This window comes from Protopterus annectens, chromosome 2.part1 (genome assembly GCF_019279795.1).
Source record: "Protopterus annectens isolate FY-2018-M chromosome 2.part1, PAN1.0, whole genome shotgun sequence".
Taxonomy (NCBI): Eukaryota; Metazoa; Chordata; order Ceratodontiformes; family Protopteridae; genus Protopterus; species Protopterus annectens.
In genome coordinates this window covers 546,657,468-546,684,764 of record NC_056729.1, presented here as the reverse complement: position 1 = coordinate 546,684,764, position 27,297 = coordinate 546,657,468, and positions in this window count along the sequence as shown.

Below are 27,297 nucleotides of genomic sequence, written 5' to 3'. Positions count from 1 at the left end.
AATTCCTACTGGATAATGATCTGACATCTGGAAATTAACTGTAGACTACTGTATGTATAGCACATGTCAGTGAGGGCTGCCAACATGTAGTAATGGCATACCTATCAGTATCAGATGTCTATCTGTCAACACATTCATCCTATGTATAGCTAGTTGGCAAGCTGATGTCTGTCAGTCCCTGTACAGATGTTCAGATGTCAGGTATCCAGCTTGGATATGTACAGGCAACCTATGCTTGACTGACACTGACATGTCTGCCCAGCTGTGTTATAACTGCCACAGATAGGACACAACACCCTGTATGCACCACATGCCACAGGTACCTCCACTACACTACCACAGTCAACAGAACATGCTTGGTTGCAGGTTTCCAACACAGACACCAACCATGTTTTGTAATATATGTTGTATACATGTCAACTGGAGCACCTCACCGGCCATTTGCAGGAGGCACCCAGAGGATTGGCTGATGCATGCCACTCTCACCATGAGGGTCACCACAGTGGTGTCTGTAGATAGATTGCCTGCTGGCACATGGCAGGTGCCATGATACCACTGTACATGCATCCCCTACACAACCCATCTCTACATGGACAATAGCCAGGTACACAACTATGACCACCTGCAGGGATGCACCCCAGTACTGACAAATGTGTACATGTGCATTACTGAGGATATCAGTGTCTGTGTGTTAGCACACCTGTAGTTGGGCATATCCTGAGGCCCTTCATACCCACCATAACACCCATTGCCATAGTTAGATGTGGCTGCTGCTGGACCGAACATTACATGTAGATTGTTATGCTCCTCTCCCTAAAGGCTACCTGAGCCTTGCAGTACCAGTACAATACTGTTGTACAAATTGGTTGATAGGCATAGTATACTCACAGAGTTCTGGCAAATGTGTGTATGTGTGCATGTGTGTATATATGTAGGGCACATTCCAATGCCACATACTCCTATTACAAAATGCATTGTCACACAGTATTACAGATAGTGATGTTGCTGCCCATAGGAGATGCATGACAATGCATTACCTTACTATGCCTGTGGCATGTGCATTAGATGTATATCCCTATAGTACCACTCTTGGGATGGACAAGGGGTTGTATTGCAGTCCTGATCAATGTGTGATGGTGGGTATGTCAGAGTGTCATCATGGGTTCCAGTGCATACAATATCCACAGTGGGGTGTGGGTGCTGGGTATACTGTCATTACACCATGGTACCCCTGGTAAATGTCCCATGTACCACTGTATGGTGACCACTGTCACCATCAACCATACAGGTAACTGATAACACTATCCAGCCCAGTTATGCATGTGCTGTGTGCAGCCTACCTGTAACACATTGGACACACTGACACATTATTTGTCACTGATAGGCCCAGGTATCTCAGATGTGTCTGCCTATGTGTTTGTTAATGTGTATATGATGGTATGTCACACTATGTATTGTCCATATACAACCATTATATCCCCCATTACCATATTGTACATGCCTGGGGATGTTATGCATGTAACATGTAACCTGGAACATACCTCATCCTAAACACTGTGTGATGTGTGCAATTAAAGCCACACACATCAGTAGCACTACATACCTAGGTAGGGGTCAAGTCCCAGTGTAGCCAAGTAAAAATGTGCATGTATGTATAGGGATCTACTTCAGGTTGATGAATATACATGTCCCAGGGGGTCATATGTTTATGTGGCACAGGCAGTAACTGTTATGCAGACCTGTGACACGTGTTCAACTGTACCCAGGATATGGCACAGCCATGGTGTCACCACAGTGCCATGCCCATTGTGAGATATGGCAGCAGATGAGCCTCCTGCTGACACATGTACACCTACAGCACAAATGGATAACATTATCGAGACTAAAATCACTCAGTGTTACTAACAGCTATAATGCATCATGGCTGGACAGCTACACTACCTGACATGTAAGCATTAAACATTATGCTGACAACATGTTACACAGCAGTACACTAGTATACTGTAGTACAGTCACCATGTGCATGAGAACCATATTAGCCTGTCCCTGCATCGATGTTATGGATGACAGGTATGTGGCACAGGTATCATCATATGCACAGGGTGTGTTGTTGGTTTGGCAGAGACCTAATGTGGGCCATACTTTTGACACCATGTGTGTGAGTGAAGGGTGTAAGTTACTGATATGGGCATGGTGATGAGTTGTTTGTAGGTATGGGGTTGCCCTATGTGTGTTTGTATAGTGTGTGGTTATGCATGCACACAGTTCTGCCATGTGGCTGCCCTATACAGGTGTTTCTTGGACAGCTGCAGACCATATGTGGCAGGGTGTACAGTTCACCTCCTCTGGCCACAGACACATGGACTGTGCCTGCCAGGGGTTCCACAGGCACGTCCAGGTACAGACCTCGGTATGCTACTCACCCCTGATGATGACATATTTCTGCTGGAACCAGGTCCCTCCTAGGACTGGCCAGGGCCACGTGCACTTGGCCTGCTGTGGTGTGCTGTGGACAGCATCCCCCTCTGCAGTGCTGGGGCTGGTACTGCCACTACGGGAGTGGCTTGGTGTCCTTGCACATCCACATTGACTGGCAGATGGAGTTGCTGGCCTACATCCACACGGCCATTGCCCCACTCCCACCACATGCTCTAGCACAGACAATCCACGATCGATGAGGCCCACCATCTCACCCAAATGTCTATCCATGACCTCTGTATAATCATGGAGAGCACCTGCAAGATCATGGATGTTGTTACTTACAGATGAAAAAGCAGCCCTCTGCAGCCTCAGATCCTGTCTGGTGTACAGTTCCATACATGCCTGTGCCTCCATGACAGCCTGAAACATGCGTCTGGTGGTACCAGATGTGTCATGTATGTCAAGGGCATGATGACCAGAAGCCCTCCCACCAGCATCCCAGTACATCTGCCTATGTGCTGCCCTGCCGGACATCTGGCTAAGCCTGCTGTGTTCAAACAGAGCAGCCATAGATACCATACTGTACTGTGCACTGCCACCAAGAGCCAACTGTCCCTCTACTATGGCCACTGGTGATGGAGTATATATAGGCACTGTGACTGTGTGCGGGGATGGGGTGGATAACAAGGGGATGTCAAACAATGGCTCAGTTTCAGCCTCTGACAACCCTACCTGTGCTTCAATACATCTATCATCATTTTCAGTGTCTGTGTGGACACCAACATCAGATTGCTTGCAGGAGGGACCCTGACCCACCTCGCCACTTGTGAGGGAAAAACTAAAAACACACTTTAAGACTTGTACGGCATTGCTTTACAGTACACACATATACACACACATACACATGCACACACATATACACACACACTAACACACACACACACACACACACGCACACACACGCACACACACGCACACACGCACACACACACACACACACACACACACACACACACACACACACACACACACACACACACAGACATTCCACCATAATATTTACCTGTCCCTGAGTTTACAGACTGTGCCAAGTTTATTCACATAAGTTCCCCATCCTGCATTACACTTGGAAACATACACTCATTAATACCAACCATTAACATATCATTCTTCTAATTGCCTAGACAAGTGATCACAAAACATGATCTGTCACTCCATTACCTCTTTGACTTGATTGGAGTAGGTTTTACAAGGACTCACTGCTGTCATCCAGTGTTCACCCTGAGTATGTTTGGACATCATGAGCATGGCCCCCATATGTTAAGGGCTACTACGGTCACTTAATAATGTCATGCACTGGAGTGTCATAAGTAACTATTGTTCAGTAGATGCAAGATATGTTGCTCAATCAACTTATTATATGGACAACAGTAATATATGGATACACTCCCTGGTGTTGTCTAGTAATTCCCCAATGTATCTGTAGTGCTGCATATGTGAGAAGTCTTTCACCTTTCTGATGATTGCAATTTTAACAGTATACCTGGTGTCTAGTTTCCCTCCCAATGCATGTTCCATGCTACAGACCTTATTATACTATCAGCTGTCCTGAGATTACATATCAGACAAGTATTCCTGGTGTCTCATGTGTCAGTCCATGTCCCTGTACTGCACGATTCCAAAGGGAAGTACTGATGTATGAACAAACCCCCAATCACACATGTGCATACATGGAAACACACACACACACACACACACACACACACACACACACACACACACACACACACACACACACACATCCTACATGCATCAACCCCCTCCACTCCACCAGATTGCACTTACAGACAAAATAACCCCCCACCCCACACACCAACAGATGAGGTTGCACAAAGATAGTACACACAGACCGCCCATTACTTATCTGTCAACATGCATATCATATGGTACTCAACAGCATGCAGTGCAGCTATAGTCAATCCATGCTAACAACAGTATCCATGTGCAAGATGTATGGGCTGTGTTACTAGGGGATGCCCCTTCCCCTGGAAAACACTGTAACCATGTACACATTATTGCTGTGCACATGTTCTGCACCCTGCCATGTACTGTGCACCATACCTCACAGGTGTACATACCATTGCTGAATGTGTATTACTGTGTCAGTTATGTCTGCTCTAATGCTCACAGCTCCTATGTGTTTGTTTGACACATACCTGGGATGATATGTGGACAGATGTCATTTGTGAATGCCTGATGTCTGATTTACAGATATCATCATCAGAGGTGCATGTATGACCAATACGATATTATTACACTGACAACCGTCAAACCTTACCGTGGCTATGGGGAGTGTACACACCCTTATTGATATGACACCCTATTCCTTGATATGCCATGGGACCACATTAGTGCATATGTTAACATTACATGAGCCTGATATGTGACATATGTCCTGTACAATCAAATGCAGTGTCTAACAAATGTGTTAGTTGTGCTGATGCTGACTGAGATGCATACACTTCGTGGGTGCATGTGTGTGCACTCCCTTATCATGATGGTTTGTTGCACCTACTGTTATGTGTACTACAGCAGTCACTATTCCTGGCAGGGGTATACTAGCATGGGCCATCTGAATTTTCCAGTATATGGTCAGTCTGCCCTACACATGTCCCCAACTCTGCATGATTGCAAGGTCAACTCATGTGCACATCCCTTGGAGTTCACACACTGCCTTCACTATTGCTGTGGAGTCAAGGTTATGTCTGCCACAGTTCCTGACCCTGACTGTGTGCAGATACAGCCATTTCTAGCATCCTTTGGATCCCTGCTGCAGTGCACTGGTGTGTCATGATGACATCCCCTCCCCACCTTCAGCCTTTTTGCAGATGCTTGACAACTATGGTCTGCACATTTGTGTCAGTTTGCAGTGTCCCAAACACTGAACACCATGTGTAACAGCCTAGTCCCATCTAATGAATGGCAAACATACAAGTGTACACTGGCACTAGCATGGTACAGATGGGGATGGTGGGCGTGAGGTGGGGTGAGACATTGGTTGTGCAACTGTCTGTAGGTTTCCAACGTGGTCATGGTACACCAGTACACATTGTAATGCATGACTTTTGGGGACCTCTTCTGTTATGCATACACTACCTGTAGAGAGGCCTTGCTGATGTTTCCTGTGGTACAACTGTCACATCTGATTACCCTAACCCATAGGCCACATGTTTGCAGAGTCCATGCAATTGCTGACACAGGTACTGCACAACTAGTACTTGATAGACATTCCTGCAACCCCCTCAGTGTTGTGGCATGTTACTAGGCAGCCTGCATGACCAGTTTGCTACATGTGACATCATCTGTCTTGGATGGCCATCTGTTTATTTCCTACATCAGTCCTGTCCCATACTTCCTTGCCACATAAATGACTGTCTGCACTGTTTGCCATGGTATATGCAATGGTGAGGTATGGCTACATGTCCAGCTTATGGGTGCTGCTAGCTGGGTATGGGGCCCACACCATGTCAAGTAAGTGTGTTAGCCTTTTCTGTGTTTATTTACTGTATTATTGCATTGTTTAGCCTGTTTCAACAAAAAAAAAAAAAAAATACTATCTTGTTTGCTCATTTCCCACCTTTTCTAGCCAGTCTATATCCCAGGCTTTACTTGTCTCAGGACTTTATTTTCTGTGCTCAGAGCTATCCAGGCCTTGCTGTGGTAGTGGGAAGTCCTACTGCTTACCAGTGTGACTGGTGAGCATTGCACTGCCTATCTAACGCTGGAGGAGTGGTTTCCAGCTCTGAAATTGTAATTTTGTTAGCCTTTTTGGGCTGATTTCTATCACTTTCAACTTTCTGGCTTAAAAACACGTGTGTTTGCACATTTTTCACATTGTACAGCACTGTGAGGCGACAGTTAAACTATTCCAGGTGCCAGAAGGTCTGCTCTTCAAATTTTCCCTTAGAACTACCTGGTTTCTCAGTAGTAGCACTAAAATCTGAACCCCTGTGACTAGCACTTGCTCTAGAACCTGCTGGAAAGCACTAGGATGCCTGAAACTGATTCAAGCACTCAGCTCTCCTTATCAATAAGGAGAAATTAATTATAGGCACTAAACAGCCTATAATTGCAAAGTACCTTGCAAAGGTAAGGGAAAACAGCTCTTAAACTTTACAATAAAGCACTAGGAGGCCTGAAACTGATTCAAGCACTCAGCTCTCCTTGTCAATAAAGAGAAATTAAACATAGACACTAAACAGCCTATAATTGCAGAGTACCTTGCAAAGGTAAGAGAAAACAGCTCTTAACCTTTACAAAAAAGCACCTAAACAGGCATGTCCAAGGGTCAGCTTCCGGTGATTTCTCCTGTCCACCTTGGTGAATCTGGGCATACTGGGGCAGTGTGGCAAATGCCTCATGTACACAGACAATCCTCTCCGCCTGCCACCCAACACTACAACCTGCCAGAGATGCACTTACATAGCCAAACTGGAAGCTAAGCTCTCTCTGGCCAAGATTGTGCTAGACAGTCAAGAGGAGAAGGTTAACACCTGCATTACACCTCAAGCAACTCATAGCCCTTCAAAACCCAAACCATCAACACCCACACATAGCAACACTAAACCCACATATGTGGAGGCCCTTAACATTAACCGGCCCAAGCAACAAGGACCTCCAAAGCTGAAACGCAAACAAAGACCAGTCACAACCAAAGTGACACATAGCTCACAACACCAGTGTGCCACCCAACAACAGCCCCTAAGGCAAGACAATGTACCCAACACTTTAGTCATAGGTGACTCTATAGTCAGGCACACTGATGTCCCACTCACCAGGCTGAACAAGGAGAAAATTACAGTCAGCTGCCTGTCAGGTACCAGGATCTGCCACATAACACATGCACTCAAGTCACTCCACAACAAGTACAAATACGATTATGTCATTGTCTATGCTGGAGTGAATGACTTGAGACATACCTCCCTGAACTACATGAAAAGAGACATGGAAGAGCTCTTGGATCATGTGACCCAGGCAGGTATGACCCTAGCCCTGAGTAGCATCCTGCCTTCGCCCAGAATGATACCACAGTGTAAGGACAAAATGATTGACTTCAATAATTGGCTAAGCTTCTGGTGTCATTCAAAGGGGATCCAGTATTTGTCTGCCTGGGAAAACATGATCGACAAACCACGATGCTTTGCCAGAGATGGTCTGCACCTGTCACCCCTGGGATTCAGGTTACTGGCTAAAGCTCTTGCGACCCCTATAGTGCCTTTTTTAGGCAATGTTCAAAGGATAAAACCACCACCTTAACAGATACAAGCATGCAAAATCTGAAGGTAATGCTACACAATACTAGAAGTCTAAACCTAAAAATGCATTCTCTCGAGTCACTCCTAAAAATGGAGAACATCGATATCTGTGCAGCAACTGAGACCTGGTTCAAGGCTCCAGAGAACACCCCTACAATACCAGGCTACAATTCTTACCACACTTTTCGGCCACAAAACCAAGACCGAAACACTAAAGGTGGAGGAGTGTCCATATTCACCAAAGATATTCACACCTCCAGGCTAGTTATTTATTTTATTTTATTTTAGTTTGATTACCGGGGAAGTCCACTGGGCCAGAATGTGCCCATTTTCAGTGGAGGCCCGGGGAGAAAAGCTCCGCAAGCAAATACAATACAATACAATACTGGTTACAAAATGTTAAAGGTAAAAATACAAGAATAAAATCATACAGTTGGGAAAATATAGCAAAACAGGTTACAGGTATTTCCATTCAGCACAGTATGATCAACTGAGAAGTAAAAGGATTTAAGGTTTCAATTGTTATTTTACATTAGAAAGTGGGCAGTTGGCATGCATATGTTATAGTTAAAAAGGTAAATAAAAAGAAAGTTGCTGTGCTGACAATAAAGATACTGTAATATTTACATACTTGGAGTTATATGAGCGAAGTTGCTTAATCAGAGACTATCAGAAAGAGTCTATTTTTGGAGAGTAGAAATAATAGTTTGAGGGTAGAGAGGAGCAAGGAGAATGGATAGTTAATAGGGTAATTTTGCCAGGATTAGTTGCCCAACACAATGCATCTGAAATTCTCCAGGTGCAACTAACACTAGGTAAGACTGCAATCCAAATTGTAGCTTGCTACATATCCCCCACCATGCCCCAAGTTTCTCACTACACCTTTCTAAACATACTGAAAAATATTAAGATACAACCAAATACCCTAATACTGGGTGATTTCAACTACCCTGCCATTAATTGGGAAAACTACTCGGGTGCCAACTCCTTTTCCCAACGGTTCTTGGAATTCATAAATTCCAACGCCCTGGATCAGCTAATCCATTATCCCACCAGGGGAGCCAATATTCTATACCTGGTCATTACCAACATGGGAGATAGATGCTCCACACCAGTGGTCACCCCCTCATTGGTCAGGTCTGACCATAAGCAAATCACCTTTGACATCCACATCCCAGCCCCACCCCCCCAGTAAGGAAACCTCCTTAAGAAACTTATCCAAAGCCAACTTTATGCTACTGAAGTCAGAAGTGACAAACTTCACAACAACCACACAGATGGGATCTGGAAGTTTGACTGCAGAATCCTACACTAAGGCACTGTATGAGCACATCCACTCGTGCATGAATCGTGCCATCCCAAATAGAACCAAGATGCTCTTCTCCAAAAATAGGAAGCCAATCTGGTGGTCCCCTGCTATAAACAAACTATACAACAGAAGGAAGAAACTGTTGCAGAAAAGAGGAAAATCCCAGGATGCAAAAAACTCCCTCACCAGCCTCAGTAAGAAGCTGAGATTCCTCATAAAATCCTCAAAAGCTAGTTACAAAAATAAAATTGTCGAAGATTCCAAAGACAACCACAAGGCATTCTATAGTTATGTCAAGAATCTAAATGGCAATGTGCAGATCTGCTCTGAGCTACAACAGAATGGCATTAAATATACTGATCCCAAGGATATTGCCAATATCCTGGCAGATCAATTTAGTGCCAACTTCACCCCCCTCTCACCCCCTAAAGGGCCCATCTCAATACCAAAAACGCCAAATTCCGATAATCACGGCCACACAGGTAGAAACTGCACTCTCCAAAGCTAAGAATACAGCATCCATGGGACCAGATGACATCCCAGGCTGTGTACTACATGAACTACAAAATGAACTGGCACCTCACCTAAGTGCCATGTTTAATCATAGCCTCACCTCAGGCTTTGTGACCACTGAGTGGCACACAGCTACAGTTATCCCACTCCACAAGGGAGGATCTGCCTTGGATCCTGGGAACTACTGTCCCATCAGTCTGACAAGCCTGATCTGCAAGGGCATGGAATGCATTATCATGGAACTTATAAACAAAGACATTGGCAACCTTCAAACACTGGACCCCACCCAGTTTGGGTTTGTGAAGGGCCGATCTTGTCTCCTAAATCTGATTGACTTCTTTGAATCAGCCTCCAGAGCTGTGGACGAGGGTAAGGTGGTCCACACAGCCTATCTGGACCTCCTCAAGGCCTTCAACACCATTCTCCACTTTGAAATCATAGATAAACTTACTAAGCTGAGCATAAATCCTTATGTCACTCGATGGGTTGCCAACTGGCTTACTGACAGAACCCAGACTGTAAAAGTAGCCAACTCCAAATCCAGCTCCAGACAAGTGACAAGTGGAATACCTCAGGGTTCAGTCCTGGGACCACTCTTGTTTGGCATCTACTTCTCTGAAGTACAGGCCAACACTAAGGGACTCTGGCTAACAAAGTTTGCAGATAACTGCAAACTGGGAGCCATTATTGAATCCCCAAATAATGTGGATATTCTACAAAAAGGCCTTACAGAACAGAAACCTATGAAGATGCCTGGTGCCAGAGCCATGTGCTCAAGCTTAATGCCAAGAAATGTATAGTTATCCCCTTTGGAAAAAAAACATGTACCCATGAATTACCACATAGGTGGCAAGACGCTAAACATTGAAAGTGTGATGAGAGACTTAGGGACACAGGTGGACAGTGGTCTCACTTTCGATAACCCCATCGCTACAACAGTCAGGAAATCCTTCTATGTGGCACACCTCATCACTAAGCGCTTTTCATCCAGAAGAAAGGAGGTCAGTGTCCCACTGTACTCATCCCTCATTAGACCCATTATAGAGTATAATGCCCCATTTGGTATGTACCTCACAAGACATCTGCAACAGCTGGAAAGGCCACAGAAATACCTCACTAAAAGAATCACAGGCCTAAAGCAGATACCATATGCTGATCGTCTAAAAAACCTCCAGCTATACTCTGTGGCATATTGTCTACTCAGAGGCGATCTCTGCTTAACATACAAGGCCATGTCAAACCCTGAGCTGTTGGACATACTCCACTTAAAGAAATCCCAGTCCCTCAAAGCCACACGCTCCAGGGATCTAAACCCTGTCATCATAATGAACAAAACATGCTTGAGGGATAGGTTCCTGACCCAGAGACTCCCCATACTCTGGAATAGACTGCCCATACATGTCAAGCAGAGCGCCTCATTGGCCCTCTTCAAAAGGAACCTTGATGATTGGATGGGAGATAGGAAATTCACCCCGGGGATCATGTCAGTCGCCCTGCTAGACAGGGGCCCAGTGAAGTAAATATTGTGGGAAGAAATATCCAGGGAATTGTTATGGCTAGGCTTGCATAGGCCCTAGGGCCGATAGCCTAGTACCAACCTATGAACCTATGAACCTATGTGTGCAAGCCACAGCTGCCACAGTTCCAGGTAAGTGTGCACATTTGATGGCCAAACTTCTTGGACAGCAGACCAATATTTGGTATGACACTGGGGATGTGTACTTGCTGGAAGGTGCAGTTCCATGACAAATGCATGCAGTCAGTACCTCAACAGCTGCTTCTACTATAGTTTATCTGGAGTGTGTGCACACATATGCTTCCAGTTTTTGTGAAGGTATGTATTCCCCATATTTGCTGCCCTAACCTACGATTCCATATTGCACACTCATTGCTCATGTTGGGACCACATTGCAAGTTTCAAGGGTTGTGGACCGCAGTATTATGATATGCCATAGTGTAGATCTTAACTGTTGCCATTGTAATACTGGTATATACACTGTTGTAGCACTGTATAAGGGTGATGTTTCACACATGTCCCTACTGTAGGTCATTTGTCCCACCATTATATTCATCTCTGTGGACACATTTTGCAATAACAGAACATTAGTTATATTGTAGCCATGGTGGTGCAGCGGTAGCATTTTCACCTCACAGCAAGAGGTTCTCCTGTTTGATTCTCGGCTAGAGCACCTTCTGTGAGGAGTATGCATGTCCTCTCTGTGGTCGAGTGGCATTCAAAAGACATGCGTGAATGGGTGTGCCTTCATTGAAGGTTGGGCATCGGGCTGACACCTCGGCACCATAAAAATCTACTGCCAATCATTAGTGGACCAGAACTCCGCTCTGGTGACCCCTAACTGGGAAAAGCCAAAAGAAGAAGAAAAAAAAGAAGGACATTAGTTATATTGCAGGAGTCTGACATACCCTTCAGATACACCATCATGGTCACCACTGTGATGCAGTGCAGTTAGCAAAAATACGTAAACATGTAAGGCATGCATTATGGGTAGGTGTGTTAAATGTGTGCATGGAATATACCATAGCCATAACATGACCGGTGTATTGGCAAGCCTGAATAAAAACCATACTCACCAGCTACAGGCTGCTGCCTTGGAGGTATACCAGAGGGACCTGCATAAGTGTGTGAGAGATGTGATGTCAGTAGCCACAGCTGTGGCATTGGTAGAGGATGGGTGCAGCATTACAGTACATCAACAGTACAAGTCCACAATACTATAGCTTATGCACATCTGTTTATTACTACTATGCAGCAACAGACTATATATATGTCATCTCACATATGCATGATCTACCTGTACAGATGCGGATGGATACGCACCAGTGGTCTACTGATGTGCCCTGTGGCCTTACCTGCACGCTCCTCTGCTGGTGTGTGGGTAGCACCCACCTCCACTATACTCTCCGCCAGGTGTTGTGTGTGCGGAGAGGCAGGTGCCACGAGGCTGGCAAGGAGCTCCTCAACACATGTCAGGGGGGGATGGATGGCATGGCCCCACCTATTGCGAGGTGATCCCCTGGACTGCAGCAGCATGCCGATGGGCATTGGGAAGTAGGTCACTGCAATGATGCCGGACCTGCTCATAACTGCAGTTATACAGGCCAACATCATTGACCCTGTGGACAAGATCATTCCACTGGGCAGTCCGCACCTGCTGCTCATGGGCTGTTCTGCTAAACAACACCTGGTAGTCCTGTACCAGGTGTTGGATGATGACCTCATTTTCATCCGCTGAATAGACAGGTAGTCTGCCATGCAATATCTTGCCTGAAAGACATATTGAGCAACTCATACAGTAAGGTTACCATAGTTCTTAATACACATCTCTGTCTCCCCCCCACCATATCTGCGATAACAATCTGATCACACAACTCAAAAGGCATGGCTACAGCATACCTACCATTGGGACATATATCGTATTGTACCACACTTTGTGCTATGTGTTTGTAGCCATGATCCCTGTGGAGAAACTATCATTGCTGTCCTGTTATGGACAATGTCACCTGCATGCCATTGTAAAGGGCCACTATGGTTCCATATATGCATGTGCTCTGTTTGCTATGTGATTGCTGCACATCTGTTTTTATGTATTATTGGGGATACCTATGCATGCTGTTGGACATGATCCGGGAATGTTTGGACTATTACTACCCACATATGTTCTATAACAGTGACACAATAGCATGTTTGGGGAACAGTTGCCAGCAGAACCACTTCTTCTACCTCATCTGCCATGTTACCAGGCCACATCACATGTGGGACCCACCGTGGGTCCTCCTGATCTACTGGTTCTGCACTACCTTCAGGTGGAACCACCTCAGGGGGTAGTGTTCCCCCCCGTGGGGGCACACACAGACATGATCCTGTCACCCAAAGTCAGGTCCAGGGTCTGGTGCATAGGGAGCTCCACAGAGGCTTGGGGTATGTGCTACAGCACCTTGAGGCCCTCAGTACACACTCTCACATGCTCCTCCTGCTCAGTCTCCAGCCCAGGCACCTTCAGGGCCATGAAGCTGATGTTGTGACTGGCAACGGGTGTGGGCCTTGTTCCCATTGTTTCCATATGGGGGCTCATGGGGCTTCCACATCACAGACGACACACACCATCCAGCGTATTTACCCACCACATGTGTCATATACCCCACTGTAGGCTGTCTTCTCTAACAACCAACACAACCCACCTCCACAAATATACCTGCTATTCTTCCCCAAATTCCCAATCCCACCTTCACAGACAAGGGCAATGTGGTCCCAACAAGGGGTTCACAAGTGACATAACCATCCAAGTTGCACACATTTACTCCTGTATATATATATATATATATATATATATATATATATATATATATATATGTGTGTGTGTGTGTGTATTGATATGTGTGATTTCCCCTCCCACATAGCATGCAGCACTGTGATGAAAAACTAGGGGGCATGTATTTATATACGTGTTTGTGTGTGTGTGTGTGTGTGTGTGTGTGTGTGTGTGTGTGTGTGTGTGTGTATGTAGACATACACACACACACACACACACACACACATATATATATATATATATATATATATATATATATATATATATATATATAGATAGATAGATATGAGTTGTATATATGTGTTTATATATACATACATATAAATACATATAGGTGTCTGTATATATATATATATATATATGTATATTAGTATATATACACATATACATACCTATATCATCCACATTCTCTAACTCTCCTTCCTGCACGGCTACACTGTTCTGCCTTGCTACAACACAGACAGGTTCCACATGTGGACACAGCCTAACATTAGAGGGGTATATACAGGGACAAATTGCAGGTAAGCCTATTACACACCTGTGACATTTCAGCATGGTACATTACACGTTAACTTGAGTGTCCTGCAAGTGGTGGTCTTTGGAACTCACGTGTCCATATAATGGCATTACTTCCACCACCAGCTATTAGCTACAGTAATATACATGTTTTCCATTACACAACACACACTGTGATGGCTTACATCTTGTCAGTCAGTGCTGCACTGCACAGTTGACGGGTATGGCCCACTACCCACAGGGACAGACACTATTGTTCATAGCAGCTTGACATCATTACAACACCTGATAGCACATATAAATCATTCCACATCATCTATCCTATTATTATGGACCAAGTATTACAGTCAATTACATGCATATATACTTAACATACCTGTTGTGGGAATAATGTCTGTTCTGGATAGTTTGCTGGATGTTTTTTCTTTTTTTTTCTTTTTGTGTTTTTTTTTTTGCTTTGCCTTTAGCTTTCATTCACTCTCTCTCTCTCTCTCTCTCTCTCTCTCTCTCTCTCTATCTCGTTCTCTCTCCAGTAAATGGATTGAGCTGCTTTGAATAGATTGCAGCATGGATTTTGTAGATGATGCACATGATCAGGTGATGACCTCTGCACCAATCAATGTCCTACACTTGCTACCTGCATGCAGCATGCTGTGTAGTACTTCCAATTACCACTGTCATGGCAACCCACTACTATAAATCCCAACATCATGTGAGCGTGGTCCCTTTGCCGTTCCTGTATGGTGGATATTCTTCCTGTGTGTGGGCAGCAGTGTTACAGACAGCAGGTAGCAATACTTCTTACAAGAGGGCTTGCAGACTCAGGCCAGCTACATATTTGTATAAGGTTCCAGAACTACAGACAAATTGTGAGTGGTGTTGTTATATGCATTATATAGCACCAGTGTTACAGGGTTTGTGTGTACATAATTGTTTAACATGGAATGCAGTCTGCCTACATAGCTCTAATCTGTGTGCCTATCCACATAATGTCCAGAGGTGTGCCTGTTATGTTTTGTCTGTCCACCACAAATGTCTTATTTCAGATATATCATTGGTAGTGTGTGTATTGAGTGCTATCAGTACATGGCTACATCCATTTGTGTTTCTGACTTCATATTCCTGACTAAGGGTATGTTGCAGACTATCCTGTAACACCAGCAACTTACTCAGTGTATGACAACATTATTTCACATATGGGCCTGTGTTCCAGCCTCTGTCCTCTACCTACATACCAGGCTTTGTCCATATGACATGCAGTAAGGGGTTGTTATGTAGTGGCCTGTGATTATGTCATGCTGCAATTCCTGCCAACATTCCAGTGCTGTTGTGGCTCCCACACATATTGTGGGGTAGGGTCCATATATATGTGGGCTTCGGCTGCACAAAACATGTGTGCCCTTCTGCAGTCTAGAGGTCAGTGTATGTAACAGTGTTATATGCCCCTGTAAGTCATTCTATGGGGGGTGTGCACCATAAATAACCTAGGCTGTTACAACATGTGAGGGATATCAGCAGTAAGCTGCCTTAAAGTATATGGCTGTGCATTACCATACATTTCACTTTGGGAACATTGCTGGCCTACTGCTTACTGCTATACAGACTGTTCTGTTTGTCAGTGTGATTGTGATGGTGATGTTTTCAGTTATGCATTGTTATGTAACAGATATAGCCCACTGTGTCAACTAAAGTCTTAGGGATTGAGTACAGAGTGTAATTAGTGGCTCCTGGACTATATATCTGCTTTACTTACTGTTGATTGACTTTTATCCTGTGGCCCAGTCTGTCTTTACTGTTGTACTACTTGAAGGCCTTGGTCTGGACAGCAACATATGTTATGCTTTTGGATTACTGTATTAAATGATCTCATTGAGAGCTGCATTAATTTGTCTGTATGTATTTCAAAGTCTAAACAGCTATATGACATGGCATATACAACTGTAATAGTACACAAATAAAACTTTCTTATGTATGCAAACCTGTGTGTGGTGTCATATCCTTTGACTTCTCTGTGGGTATATGTTTCAGGCAACAATTGTGTTTTGTATGTGTGACTCATACACTGTATATTTGATAAGGTGGCAACTGTAGGAATACTGGCTGTTCAGTATGGTGTGTACCCTCTAAATATGTATCTTTATCTATATATATATATATATATATATATATATATATATATATATATGTGTGTGTGTATGTGTAGTTACACACACATATATATATATATATATATATATATATGTATCTGCATATATGTGTGTGTATATGTATCTTTGGAATGTTTATTGCTTCCACATTGTACATTCCCTATGGTAGCCAGAATGTACTGTATGATATGCTATTGATACCATCCTGACATCATACAGGTGGGATAGATTACTGTTAATATCTTGTGCCCATGTTGTGTCGGGTCCTGGGTATCGGACTTGCAGCAGTTGATATTTTATTTTAGGGCAGATCTGTTTTGCTGTGGGGGAGGTAATGATATCAATACTTAAAAGACGTATTTAGCTTGGCCCCCTTCACCCCCATTAAAAGTGCCTTTGGTCATATATGTATTTGTTATTTTCTCTTTTATATCTATAGATATATATCTGTATGTACATATATATATATATATATATATATATATATAAAACATATATATGTATATACATATCTATATATATATATATATATATATAGATGTATCCATATATATATATATATATATATATATATATATATATATAGATGTATCCATATATATATATATATATATATATATATATATATATATATATATATATATATATATATATATATATATATATATATATATAGTTAGATAGATAGATATACACACACACACACACACACGCACACACACACATATACATCTACATGTATAAATACATTTCTTGTACTGTTGAATGACTGTGCTGGATAATATGTTTGTGAAAACATCAAGGTTATGTATATCTGACATGGCTTAGTAGAAAATAACTTTGGCAATGGTGCACATGGTCCTGGGTTTGAGCCTTGCAGAGGCTGTTTATTTTGTTGCTTGGCAAAACAAGGGCCAGTGGATACAGAATGATTAAGGCACTTCTAAGCAGTTGTAAGCTGGTTTCCCCAGGTTTGTGCAAAGGTAAGCACTGCTAACTTCCGGTTACAGTTTCTTATACTGATTTAGCTTCTCAATTGCTTAACCTGTGGAAGCATTGCTTACCCCTAAGCAAACAAGCTTAAAACCACTTACTGCTGCTTAAAAGTGCTTACTCCCATTTACCCCTGCACTAATTTCTTTAAAAGAAATGAAAAAGGGTTGATAGGAAAGAGGTGAAAAAGGGGCACAAAGAGGGAAAGACAGTAGGGAAAATAGCTAACAATGTGCAGGACGGGTGTAGGAAAGGTCCATAGCTGCCCATTTCTTCTAAAGCAACAGCTGTGCATATATACTGATTTGGAAGTAGATTTTTTTGGGGAATGGATTGCCCTTTTTTTTTCAGGTGAGACTGGGATGTTTGGGAGGGAATAGTAGGTATATTTCGGGAGGTAGGTTGGGTAGGATAATAGACAAGACAGCATACAGGGGTGGTATATGACACGTAGGGGGTAAACACCTTGGATGGGGAGGGGTGTTTGGAAATCAGAAGCCAATGAGCCCCCTAGTGGAAACAGTGGGACTGAGGCTCCCACCCATGGGCAGTCACCACTGAACCTTCACTGCGTCAAAGGTGACTGTGCTGGGGGCTGAGTTGTAGGGCTAGGCTGACCCTCTAGTTGTGACATGAGGCCCTCAAGCTGGTGTAGCAGATCTCCAAACTCCCTCTGGAGCTGTCTATGCACAATGCCCCGGACCTGGCGATGGGTGACAGTGTCCTGTCCGCGCCTGCTCCCGGGGGGGGGGTGAGCCACTTCCCCTGAGGTGGTTTCACCCCAAGGTGGTGCAGGACCAGCGGACGAGGATGTCCAGGGGTGGGCCCCAGACATGCTGGTGCCTGGTGCCATGGCCAGATGAGGTGGGACAGGTGGGTCCGCTGGGACTGGCCTTCCCAAACGTGCTATGGTGTTTCAATTTTACAATATATGTGGGTTAGTAATAGTCAACATATTCTAGGATTAGGTATAACAGCATGCATAGATATTCCCATTAACCCAAAATGCCAGATATGGAACAGTTGCATAGCAAACAGAGCACATGCATATATGGAACCACAGTGGCCATTACAACAGCATGCAGGTACATTGATGGCAGCATGTCACCAATGTGGGAGCATTTCAACATACACATGCATAGAAACAAATTTAAATATTTATCAAACAATAGGACATATGTCACAACAGTAGATTTAATGGCACACATACCGATTGAATTGTGTATTTAATTTACTGTTGCAGATATGGTGGCGGGAAGAGAAAGATGTCAATTAACAACTAGTATATTCCTGTAGTTTTCATTACTTTTCTTGTCAGTCCTGTGATATGTACCTTACAGGTATTAATACACTACCCTATGGCCTTAGTTTGGACAGTGGTATGGATGTAGACAACTATATACATGAACTGAGATTTACCTGCAGTATACACCTCTTACCTGGTATACCTGTGGAGGTATTGTTTGTTAACACTACTTAACTGTTTCTAGACATATTCTCAGATTCTAGGTTGATGTTATGCACATACCTGTCCATCTCTTATTGCACACACTCTTGGCATGTCTTGACCACATGCAGGTGAACCGGGACATATTTTGACTATTGCCCTCTTAAACCTTTGGTGAGTTGTACAATGACAGGTTTCTTTCCATTGACATTTTCCAAATATGTACAGGCCTGATAGTCAGTTATATGACATGAAATGCTGCCTACATGTCAGAGATTAGCACACTGATATGCCAGGGGGACAGGGTAACAGCCAGCAGATATGGGCCGATTAACTGGACATTCTGGACAATTCTGTACACTTGTGGGGTATGTTTCTGCAGACAGCTTACTACCACTCCTAGGATTTGAACCATGGCTGTGTCTGCTAAAAATAAAACAGTGTCCATCACAGTTGAGTGTGCTATATAGATATTGCTGTGTATCTCTTCTCTGTTTTCTGTCTATAAGTCTCCAGTTGTTTTACAATCTGACCTTGTTTTAATTACAACACTCTTATACATGATTTCCTAGACAGTTTTATTATGTAGCACCGTGTGGGTGACAGTGATGAGCAATACCTTATTATTCAGAGCAACTGCAACACTAACAATGCCATACAATACCAGAGTAAACAGTACCAGTCCAGGATTTCAATCTTTTATTTCTAGGCACAGTTTTTGTATCTGACAGACCTGTGGGGGCAATGTTTGTTAGCACTACCTGAATGTTGTCACACATATTACCAGATTCCACATTAGTATTATGCACATATGTCTCACTCTGTTACTGCACACACTCTGGTCACAGCTTCACAATATGGGGGTGAAGATGGGACATACTTGGCTTATTACTCTCATAACATTTTGGGGAGTTGCTAGACTGACAGGTTTGTTCTTATAGATGTCTGACAATCAGTTGTATTTCATTATTTGCTGCCTAAACATCTGGGATCATCCCACTGATTTACCAGGGGGACAGGGTGACAGGCAGTGGATATGGGCCAATTAGCTGGATATTCTGGACAGTTGTGGGGTATGATTCTGCATACAGCTTACTACCACTCCCAGGATTTGAACCATGTCTGCGTGTGCTAAAAATACAACAGTTCATGTTTCAGTTGAGTGTGCTATTTGGATTATGTTGTCTGCCATTTCAATGTTTTCTGTCTATGTCTCTCTCAGTTGTACAGTATGACCTCTTGTGATTACAACAGTCATATGCAGACACTCCTACACATTTTTCTTATGTAGCACAGTGTGGGAAACAGTGCTTAATACAACAGTACTATTAAGAGATTGCAACTCGACATTACCATATGATACCAGAGTAAACACATGCAGTCCAGCAGTTAGACCTTTATTGTCAGGCTGTTATCCTTTTATTTACATATAGCTTATATGAGAATCTTCCTGCCATATTCTCCGGTATATGCAGTACATGCCTTAAACAATACAGGTTTTATACAGGTAATAAACTTACTATTACTTTTAGATTTATTTCTTATGACAGTACATGCAAGAGTATTACTAACCTGCCTCGCAACACAACCACTGCAATCTACAGGCATGTGCTTCCTGGTTTGCAGCCTGCTCATCTGCCACTTTCAAAGACATAAGAGTAATATTTAGCCATACCTATCCTTAATATACATGAGCATTTAATTATTAAACAGGTAGTGGACTGATACTTACACATGGTTGGGACATCTCCCATCCTCCTAGCCTCTTGGATACACAGATCCAATAGATCCTTCTTTGTCCACTTCATGTCGGCTTAGTGATGCCTGACCTGCTCACTAGTTCGAGGTATGCCAGTGATACTGGTGAGGTCAAGGGCAAGATGGTCCCAGGTTTCCGCTTTATATTGGGAACCCTGGTACTGGCCCTGCAGCAGTCTCTTGTCATGATCTTTAACAAGGAGTTCAGCCATGACTTTGGACTCCTGGATGCCCCAGTGCTGTGCCTGAAAGTGCACTCCCTCTCCCATACCAGTTATAGTGCCTACAGGAGGAAGCTGCAACCAGTTATGAGATGTATTCTCGCCTATTGGGTTTAAATAAGGCCGATTTCCCGCACTTTGCCATGATTGGATGGCTTTGAAAATGCTAAGCTATGGGCAAACCTGCTTAACTAAGGTTGGCATTGCTTAAAGGGGTATACCAATGGGCAAACTGATTTAGCTGTCCTACACATTGCTTACACTTAATAAGCTGGGCTGTGCAATGCTTAGCATTGCTTAAGTTTTAATTTGCATGCTATTTGCTGTTTGGCATTGATTTATTATTCATTACATGTTATATATGTGTTTGGTATCCATGATTCATGTGCACATACACTGTATGGGGTCCTTGTGTTTATTAGGGAATTTGAACACTTTATTACAATGACACTTCACATCTGGACTTAATGCAGTACTCCAGTTCACATATGTATGTCATGTAATAGGTTATACAACATAAAACTGTATATAGATTCCTTTCACATGTTAAGTTTGATTTCCTATAGTGAGGATCTGTTTAGTGATACCTCAATCTTATGTACTGCTGTGATGGCTTAGTGGTTAACTACTGTGACTAAAGTATACAGGGTCCTGGGTTCAAGGGCTGCAAGGGTTGTCTCTGGTCAGAGCAGCAGCTGTTGCACACAGAGTGATTAAGGAACTTTTAAGCAATTGTAACAGGGTTTGCGTGGGTTTGTGCAAAGGTAAGCAATGCTAACCTCCGGTTAAATATGCTTACAAAGAGTTAGTTTCAATATTGCTTAACCTGTATGCGCATTGTTATCCCCATGCAAATGGGCTTAAACCTGCTTACTACTGCTTAGATATGCTTACTACTGCTTAATAGTGCTTACTACTGCTTAATAGTGCTTACTCCCGCTTACCCCAGCACTAATTTAGACAGAAATGTAAAATGGTTCTTGGGAAGGTGGTGGATTTGGGCACTCTATAGATTTATCATTCATTACACATTGTACCTTCGATTTGTATCCCTGATTCATGTGTACATATACTGTATGGGGCACGTGTGTTTATCTGTGGATTTTACAACATTATGACAATAACACCTCACATCTGCATTTAATACAGTGCCCCAATTCACAAATATATGTTATTTAGTAGGTTATGCAACAGTACTGCTTCAGTTGCATATATCTGGATATTTATCCTCTTGTGCCATTTAAGTTGCAGCTAAGCAATGGGCAAACCCATGCACCTACAGTTAAATGTTATCTGTTTGATAAAAAAGTTAGCTTGTTTATATTTTATATTTTGACTATTGCTCTTATAAACTTGGGGGGATGTTGCTGGGGGTATGCAAACACCTATGAGCAGTCTCACTCATTCTTATTGCTAAACTGCTGCTCTTGATTGCAGGGGCATGTATATTCTGAGAGCTCTGCTTTCAGGCATGCTCCCTGCACTCGTACACACTCCATGTCCGTTTAAGAGCTCAGGCAGTGCGCCTTCATTAATAAGCAAAGCGCACTGCTGTGCTGCTCCTAAATGGCCGCTTCCATGCAGGACTAAGAAGAATAGTGAATCCGGGGAAGTATCTTTGAAGGAAAAAGTTTATATATTTCCATAATTATACCATCTATACCTGGATCTTTATTATTTTTGCCCTCTTTTATTGTATCTGTAATTTCTTTGTAGGATATGGGTGCTTGCAGATCTAGTTTTAATTTTTCTTTTTTTTTATATTAGAACATTATTCATCTAGATTTAATTGATCGATATGTATATTTTCTTTTTGGAAATGTTCCATATAGTGATTTCTATAGCCATCAAGAATGTCACCTATATCCGAGGCATTTTCCCTTTCTTTTCATGGAAGATACTTTTAATGTTATTAGCTTTTGATTGTATTTTGATTCTTGTGGATAAATTATGTAGATATCTGGGAGAAGTGGCCAATGTATTAATTTTTTAGTTTTTCTGAAGCTAAACTAGTTTTATGTGTTAGAATTTCATTGTATTTATTGTTTAATACTTATACTTTCTTTTTCATCTCCAAATGATTTTGATTTTTTTCAGCTTTTACTGACAAAAGTTTGGATTGTAGATCTAATAATTCAGAATCCCATTATCTGATTTTTTTTATACCAAGTTAGGGTTTTATCATATATGTAAGCTTTTAATGAGTCCCATATCATTATTTTATTTATCTCTGTGGTGTAGTTAATATCTAAGAAGAACTGTAATTCAGATAATAACTAGGGTTTGAACTCTTTAATTTTAGTTATATATGCTGGAATTCTGGAGTTAAAGATTAATGGTTTGTACCCATTCTGAAGTTTTAGTATCAATGAATTGTGGTCTGAAAAGGGGTAGGGAATGATTGAGAAAGTAATGATTTTAGAGTGTAAGACATGGGCAGCAAATATTTTATTAATTCTAATTTGGGTACCAAATCTGTGATCTTGATGGGAAAACAACAAAGATTTATCTTCTTTAAATTTGAAAGTATCTACAAGATGAAATGATTCTACCCACTTGTTTAAAGCTTTTGATACAGCAGATGTATGCAATGGTCTTTTATTTGTAGTTTCAGAAATATCAAATATACAGTTAAAATCTCCTCCTAATATTAAGTTGCCTTTATAATTATTGGAAATGAAATCCAAGGGTTTTCAACAGTTCCTGTTCCAATGGCTGGGAACTAGTATAGATTGGCTAGAGTCCATATTCTGTTATTATATTTAACTATTACTAATGCCCTAAGGCTTTCTTTATCTTCATACTTATAAATTATTTCTGGGTTAATCACATTTGTTTTCCATAAAAATTGTTACCCCTTTTGTCTTTGTCTTTTATGTGGATTGCGCCGGTATCATATATTCCTTAGGATTCCATTTGTAATTGTCATTTGTTTTGAAATGAGTTTCTTGAAGGAAGACAATTTGTGCTTTGCTCAGTTTTAAATATTTCAGTAAATTTGATCTCTTGCTAGGATTATTTAAGCCATTGGTATTTAAAGACAATACATTTTCCTCTGATAACTATAAAGTATATGTTTAAGCTTTTAAAGGAAATTATCAGTTTTATACTTTGAGTGTTTACCAATAAAGTAATGTTTTGGTCAGGCATACTAAAAATGTTTTAGTGAAATAAATTTAAATTACTAAATGTTAACAAAACTAAGATCTGCACTAGCCATGGAATGAAAATCATTCCTAATCTGATGGATAAACCTAACTCCATCAGATTATCACTCATACCTTGACAGTCCAGAACATCTGAGCTCCATAAATTGAATCATCATATGGAGAATATTTGTAATAGAAATAAGCAATATTTATATTATTTTGAACAGATATAGTACTATTGTAGATTAGACAGAATTCTAATACAATATAAATGTCTACTTATTGTATAAGCAATTAATATTTACATGAAAGCTAGATGGCAAGCAATTCAATCATAGTAAAGTAGGATGCATCATATATAAAACCTCAGTAAAAGATTATACCACACAGTTATTTAACATATTCACCCTTATTGATGAAGTCTTTCAAAACGTATTACCTAATAAAAAAGTTAGTAATAATATTTAAACCTAATGTTTATAATACAATGTATTTTACTGGATATATCAGAAGTTATATTTCATTATTTTCCAGCATTTAAGTAATCACTTTCTTTGCTGCTAACTTACTTAAAGCATCAAGTTTGTTTTATGTGAACATTGATGAAAGTTAGTGCATTTTAATTATCATTGCATCCCTCTTCCCCCCATTCCTACACATAAGGATTTTCATATCTGTCATTTCTTATAAAATGAGTGAAATTATAGATTAAAAACAACAAATTTGGTTATTGTGATTAATGATTACAAGTTCCTTTTCCATATTCATAAATTGCCATTTTATGGTATATACTGAACATTTTTTAGATTTAAATGGCAACATTCTATTTTGTATAATCACCAAAGTTTAAACTGAGTGATTATTGTCAATTTAATACTATTTGTTCAGAATGTGATTGTTACATTCTGTGACATTCCTAGTTCAGGTTTCTATTGTTTCCCTTGAACAACTTTGTCAGTTTGATGTCATGTATAAAACATTAGTTACCTTGGTAACAGCTTAAGTATTATGTATGGTCAAGATGGGTTACAAAACCACAATTCAAGTTAAAGCAATTATATGACTTGTTATGCACATTTACTTATATGAGAAAAATAATGCTTCCCCTTGATGTTCAATATAGTGTATGTCATTTATGACAAGTTAAAACAGTAGAGTTATTATACACAAACCCATGTTATTAAACTGAGTGTATATTGTCAATTTAATGCTATTTGTTCAGAATATGATTGTTACATTCTGTGACATTTCAAGTTCAGGCTTCTATTGTTTCTCTTGAACAACTCTGTCAGTTTGATGTCATGTATAAAACATTAGTTACCTTGGTAACCGCTTAAGTATTATATGTAGTCAAGATGGGTTACAAAAACTACAATTCAAGTTAAAGCAATCACGTGGCTTGTTATGCACATTCAATTATATAAGAAAATCATCATGCTTTCCCTTGATGTTCAATGTAGTGTATGTCATTTATGACAAGTTAAGACAGTAGTGTTATTATACACAAGCTCATGTTATTAAATCCTGTCGTTAATATCTAAATTCAGCAGACTGCTTCATCTTATATAACGATTATATATTTTAAGTCTAGATTTACTAAAACCATACATTACATAACTATTGTGTGTTTTTTTTTTTTGTTTGTTTTTTTTTTGACTGTTGCTTCGTTATTTGAGAGACCACAAGCTGTAATGCTTATTCTTATTGTTAGCTCCTTCCAAGCATGTTTATACAGTCCATAGACTTTAAATTATGAGACCCTTCTAGTTTCTTATTTGCTATAAGTATATTTCTATCCTTACCTACACACATATCAATACTTCAAGCATGGGCAACAATGCCCATCCAGTTTTGCCAGAATACAATTCACTAGTTCATGTGGTGTGTTTCCAGGCTGTTCTTAAAATATCAAAACCAATATTTGCCCTGTTCCATTTTACCAGCCTGTTCCATGCAGCGGCCATTCTGTCAGTGAATCACTCAACATGTGTTGATATCACATAGTCAAAGTGTCAAAACCTTGACTATGTAAATATCAAACCCAAAAGTTCGAAAACTGAAAACTCAAAAAACTCAGAACAGCAATTTTTTTTCCAGGGAAAAAAATTACTGTTCCAGTACAAAACGCAGAAACACATGAACACTACATACTGTTTCTAATGTGGGGGGCTTTGCCCCAACATGGGGGCTATGCACCCCTACTTAATTTTACCAACTCCGAGATTGCACCACAGTGGAGGAAATAGCAAAGCCGCGGAAATGGCCCACCAAATTCTTTCCCTGGGAAAGAATTTGATGTTACACGGCTTCGTTATTTTTAGACTTCGAACTTCCCAGTTCGAAATTTTGGCTTTTGGACATTTGTGTGTTCGGATTTATGATATACACCCACTCAACACACCTTCCATTCCCATAGATATTTCCACTAAGGAAATTTGATGACTCCCTAGCTCTTCCCAGCAACCCCAAACACCCCTAGAATCAACTATCCCCATATGAGCAACGTGTCTGAGCAAGTTCCCCTCCCAGACTACTGCAAAGTGTACTGCACAAGACCAAGTGCTGTTAGTCTTTCACAATAACTCAGACTTCCACGGTTATGTAAGTCCTTAATGTGTTTGGACCAAAATACATTTTAAATATAAAATTGTGCTTATTATTTTTTTTTTTATCAAGAATCCACATAATGAGCTAAACAAAGTGTTGGGAGACCATCAATATGTGTACATGGTTTAAAACAGCCCTTTTATTATATATATTTTTTTTAACTAAAAACTTCATTGCCGAGAATCATCTCGGAGGCTCCTCAGAGCATAAGCATTATCGTCACGCTGTCTCTGTTACCATAGCAACCTGGGAGTGTCTGTTTCTGTTAGTATGCCTGTGTACTGCATACAAGAAGCTCGCGATGCACCTGAAGCAAAGCTTCACTTCACTTCACTTCACTGCAACTTCAAGCCTAAATTCCCTCATTTTCAGTGAGGCAGCAGCCAGGAAAAGAACAGAGAGCAAACAGATAAAAAAAAAAAAAACTCCCAACAAGCCGCCACAACAAGAGATAATGCATTCTTCCAGCCTTCCCACCTCTCACTCAGCAGATGTATAAACAAACTATTCTCTGCCAAAATATCCTAAATCACAGTTTTATCCACCCCCTTCCCCTGGATCCAGGCTAAA